Genomic DNA, 6000 nt, shown 5'->3' with positions numbered 1-6000 from the left:
GCTCAAATTTCAGTACATGGAACTCAAGGATTTTAAGTTCACTGAATTCAAGCTTTTTAGAAGGACATATGTATGCACAGTTTTTGTGACAAATTAGCAGGCTTTGACTTGTTTTCATGCCATATGAAGAAAAAAGTGAGCCCCCATGTTGAAAAATGAAAGGCATCATTTGTATTTTCATTCACCAAGGCAGCACTTCATTGCTGCAGTGCTTGCTGATATACAGTTGTCACCCATATCGAACATTCAAGACTCTTGGGCTTTTCTGGCTTATGTAGCAGTACACCGTCAATCAATTATAATTCCTGAAATTGAAATGTAATTAGATTAGAGGAGATTCTTTCATTTTAAATTGACCTGCAAACACGATCACCAAAATGGGTAAATTTGTAGTGTTACTTTGTATTAAAACACACTGCTGTCTGAACTTCTCATCTTGTTTAATAATGTGAACATATGTTGCAGTTTGCTTTCTCACATCAGTTTCATCTCCAGTTTACTTCAGCTTCCAGTCAGTCGACTAATGCAGTAAAAAATAAATAAAGACAAAGAATTTCCTGCACGGCTGAGTGAGAAAGGTCTCTCAAGTGAGGAATCGAACTTCTCACTCTCGCCATTAATTTGATGGCCATTCCTTCTCTTCTTCTTGCTAGTCTGTGTTGTATTTTTAACCCCAACATGTCAAGCATAAACATTAAGAAGCTGCTGAGAAGTAAAGAGAGAGCTGTAGAGGAGCTGAGAAGTAGAGCTGAACGCTTCAATTTTTCATGACTATTTGTAAGTGTGTTTGTGTATTTGTATGCGTAGGGGCGTGTACATGAGTTTGTGTGGTCAAAACCCTTTTATACTCTTCTGTCAAGAAAGAGCGTTTGACTGTTTTCTCCTTGTTTTTTTCCCGAGGGGACCATCTAGGTTGAAAGCAGAGAAACTTTGAAGGAGCTTCTAAGTACCTTTGCGTTAAAACTATCCTAAAAGAAGGCTTCTCTTGGACAACAAGATGCTTTTATTCAGACATCTGAATCCGGGAGGCTACTTACGCAATTACCTGGCTCCTTTTTCTGGTTTGCAGCACCCAACAATGCTTCTTTTATTTATTTCTATATGTGGTTTATTCTTGTGTGGTGTGCAAGCAGTGCTGTGGGCAAAGTGTATGAGCTTAGGAGTTGTAGTCGAGCCCTGACTCAGATGTCCACATCCAGGTCAACAGAGCATGACAAAGACAATGATTATGAATCTTACTCATGATTCTATTTTTAACATTGATAACATTTGAGAAGGCTTCTTTTTTTTTTTTAAAGAAGGGAATTTTCCCATGAAATGGACCACAAATGCTAACATTTAGCATCTCACAATAACTACAAAAATAACGGGTCATTCAGCCGGTTGAACTGCTCAGCATCACTGGTTTGACAGATAAGTCTCCTGACTCAACTCGCCGTTCAAAAACAATTTTAAAATACGAAACAAGTTTAAACCTCAACTCTCTTTTCCATCTCTCTATCTCTCCCTCTTTCAACCATCCTCTCTATTTGAGTCTACATTCTTGCAAGCCTGTCCAAAATGGAGCCTCAGACGTTGGAAACAGAGGCTTACTCAGTGATCTGAATCAAATGACAAGAGAAGAAGGAAGAGGAGGAAGAAGAGTGATGGGTGCCAGGGAAGGAGCACAGCGGTAAACGGAAACTTGAAGGGCAGGAAGCTATTTTTTTTGTCTTGGGTTTGACAGGGTGAAGTCTCCTCGGGCGGCCCCTCTCCCTGTTGGGTGCAACATTTGCGGGATGAGGCACCTCCCATATCCCAAGACGGCTGCTTCCTTGGCGAGTATCCATCTCGATGTCCTTCAAAGAGCATTGGAATAGTGAGGCCAATTGCTTTATGGATGCGAAAATAAAAAACTGCCTTTTATATATATATATATATATATATATATATATATATATATATATATATATATATATATATATATATATATATATATATATATATATAACACACACACATACATACATACATACATACATACATACATTCATACATATATAGTGGAGAATGAAAACACCTGTCAAATGCCACAATAGACCCCAAAATAGTCCCATGACAGCCTTTGGTCATATGTCACTGTTTGAATGTGGTGGCAAAATGTTAATGAGCAATTCATTGGGTGACATATAGCACACTGGAGCTATGGTGTGTAAACATCATAAAGAAAATATGTGGGATGGAGGAAAAAAGGGAGCTTGACTAAACGCCGCTGTCTTATCTTGGAAGCACAGCATCTATGTGCGAATATTCCCGTTATTTGACACACGTTGATGCAGACAACAGTTTATGAGACACGCACGCGCGCGCGCGCACACACACACACACACACACACACACACACACACACACACACACACACACACACACACACACACACACACACACACACACACACACACACACACCAGTTTGAAACCCTACTTTAAAATCCTAACCCTAGTTTGAAGCCTGACTTTGAAACCCAAACCATATTTTAAAATTCTACATTAAAACCCTACCCATAGGCTGAAACCTTAATTTTAAACCCAACCATACATTGAAACCCAAATCCTTGTTTGGGACCCAACTTTTAAACCCTCACCCTTATAACTGTCACGAATCGGAATGGAGCAGGGCGACCAAATGCAGCTTGGACCAGGGTTTATTGGGGGAAAAGGTATTTGGAAGGGAGGATGAGGGGACAAACTAACAGAACCGGCAAACTAACATAACTCAACGGACCGACCGACAGACTGGCTAACCGAAAAACAACTGACAAACAGGAAACAAGAAACAAGAAAAAAGAGACGAGAAGACATCAACGATGCGACAGGGGTGTGAGGGGCAGACAGGACTTAAATACAAGACAGGTAACAAGAGGCAGGTGACTGTGATTACATTTTGTGGTAACACAGGAGGGGAGGGGCGACGCAAACAGAAACCATGGTAGTATAGACGTAATAAAGCAACCGGGGAAGAGTTGTGACAATAACCCCAATTTGAAACCCTAACCCTATTTTTAAACCCTAATTTGAAACCTTAACCCTTGTTTGAAACCTTACTTTGGAACCCTAACTCAATCTTACAACCCCAACATTGCTTTGACACGTTTGAGTACTTTGAAGTTGGTGGGTAAAAAAAAAAAAAGTGATATGAAGCATAATTGTGTTATGCAAGTGATCTGTCAGAGGGTGCATTAGAGTCACACAATGGGTGAGAAAAAGGAGAGAGCATGTGTGGGCCCGGCTTATCTGTCAGCTGTGTGACAGGGCCACTTATAGGGCCTACCTGGAGCTCACAGACGTGAAAACAGAATAAAACAAATGTGTGCTATATACACACACAAGTGCATCCCTAAGCTCATTAGACAAGGGCTTCTTTGTAATCGCTCACCCGGTTCAGAGCAAAGCGCAAAAATGCCCCGACCCCGCAAATGCATCATTGGCGGGCGCAATAGGCACTGAATCACCTGGCAAGTCAAGAAAACGTTGAGGAAGTTCTTTATAGCTACAAAGAGTGTTTCTTGTAAGGAACTAGGTTGGCCTCCTTTGCTATGTTTACTCTCAGCCAAGTACAAATTAACCTCACAAGATCAACAATGAGCCTAATTAGGGAGGTGTAGCATGTCTCACTTCTCTCAACACGGATTGCAGCTCGTTGTGAGATGAAACTCCGTATGGATGGATGAAGCCACGGTTCACTATGCAGGGAGCTGGATCAAAAGGTCTGTCTATAGAAAAGATAGAAATTCTTAAGTTTCCAAGTACATCGTCAGACAGGTATTTGTTATTGAGTTAATTTATTAAACCTTGCATATATTCAGAAGAATGACGAATGAATCTAAAAAAAAAAAAAACACCTTTCCAATGATACTTAACTCCGCCACAGTCTTCTTTGATTCTGCAAATTGTGGATTAAAAGGACATGGAGCTGTTGGTGTTCTGGTGCAGGCATCACAAACTGGATCTGAACACACTCAAGACTCCAGAGATGATCGTGGACTTCAGGAAACATGCTGCCCCTCACACTGTCCATTTGTCTAGTGTCAACCATTGAGACTTCCTGGTTTCTGTTCTCACTGTTCTCTGAAGTGGGAGACCAACATCAACTCCATGGATAGTGTTCCTAATAAACTGTGCTTAGAGTGTGTGTAGATTGCATGGAACACAACAATACACAAAGACCAAGCGTGACTTCAGAAATCAGTTTATAAAACAAAAGTGGTTATTACTTAGTATAATATTCCATTACATAGTCTGTGGAAGGAGAGGGGTACGTCATCCTTCTCTTTTTCTTTACTTTGTCCCATCCACCTTGTTGAGGATACAAACGGAGCATGATGCAAATACAAAGGCTTGTAAAGACAATCAAATCAACAAAGTTATGAGAATGAGGAAGGTAGGCCGAGGGACACGTGCAGCAGCTTTACGACAAATTCGCCACCAAACAAATGACGTCTGTGTTTGGTCTCCCGGCGACAACCCAAACAAAGCGAGGCAGCTGGGGACTATTTGCCAAAAAGACACATTTCAGCAAATACGTTAGTCGTGGCAATTGGAACTCAGATTGAGCAAATCTTTTCCCTTGTGAGGTAAAGCAACTACAAAAATGTTATTATCAAAGTGCTAGCCACCCGTCATTTACAAAACAAAATGGCACCTTTTTTTTTTCTTTTTAAACATTTTGAATAGGACGCTTCATACCCCTGCTTGCTTTTCCTTAACACTGGCCACTAGCACAAGTTCATTAAGCTAAAAAGGCGCCGGCCTTTGAACACAACACACATAAATAATGAGTTTGCATTTTGCTGTTTCAACACAAAAAGGAAGGGAACACAAACACTTACAGGGCCAATAAGAATGTCGTCATGGTAGGAGAAGGAACATGTCCCAATGTATCTACTCTAATTGTTTGTTTGAAAGTGATATTTTACACGAAACCCTTGAAAGCAGCAGCAGCATTTGCAACATCCACAATAGACCTTCGAGCTTCATACACAAAAAATTCCACCACCTTTGTCATCACATGAATATACCAAATTCCATAATGAACAATAACTATATGGAACGATCTGTCGCACAATGCAGAAAATAGAAAACAGGCCTTAATGTCTGTACATTTTTCACCAAACTGAAGAAAGCTGTGCTGAAAAGAAAGCTGTGCTGATCCTTCAAATTGTTGAAGTTCAGTTTTTAAAAAGTAATTTCGTCATTGTGTACCCCCCCCAATTCGAACAGTTTAAATCAGAAAGACAGTATTGATAACATAAAATAAATTAAAAAAATAAACAAAAACATTTTACACCATGTCTTTTTTTGGTTTGTATTTTACGGAAAAGTAGAGAAGAAAAATGCTAAACAGGACGACAACACAAAAAAAATATACAAGAAATAAAGGAAGGAAAAAAAAGTAATTTTAGCATTAAAAATACCACAATAAGCGTATACTTTTAATACAGTATGATGATAGTAATAATAATAATAATATAACAATGTTCTGATGGATGAACACCCTGATCAGTACGAGCTGCTGAACACAATTGTGCAAAAGGCTTAATTTTCCAAACATTCCCAGTTTATTGTTATATTGTCAATTTTCGCACGATTTGGCACACAAACAAAGAAGATATCAAAATGACATCCATTTTCTTCAAACAAGCGCTACAAGCATGTTATGAGTGGATTTGTTGTCTCTTAAAATACAACTGCATCTGAAAAAGGGGAAGAAAGGACTTTCCTTGGGGAAAAGATAGAAAAAATCAAAATCTGTTTCTGCTGATTGCTAGGGGTGCAACGGTACAGATAGATAGATTCATACATCGGTTTTTGTGTTGTTTTTTTTGGTACAGTTTCGATACACCTTTTGTGCATACAGAAAACACTTTTTTCAATCAAAGTATTACTTTATTTATTTATTTTCAGAAGCATTTGATACCCTAACTTTAATTTGAAACCCGACTACGAAAACCAAACCCTAGTT

This window comes from Syngnathus scovelli, chromosome 1, assembly GCF_024217435.2.
Source record: "Syngnathus scovelli strain Florida chromosome 1, RoL_Ssco_1.2, whole genome shotgun sequence".
NCBI lineage: Eukaryota > Metazoa > Chordata > Actinopteri > Syngnathiformes > Syngnathidae > Syngnathus > Syngnathus scovelli.
Note: the sequence above shows the minus strand (reverse complement) of the source record.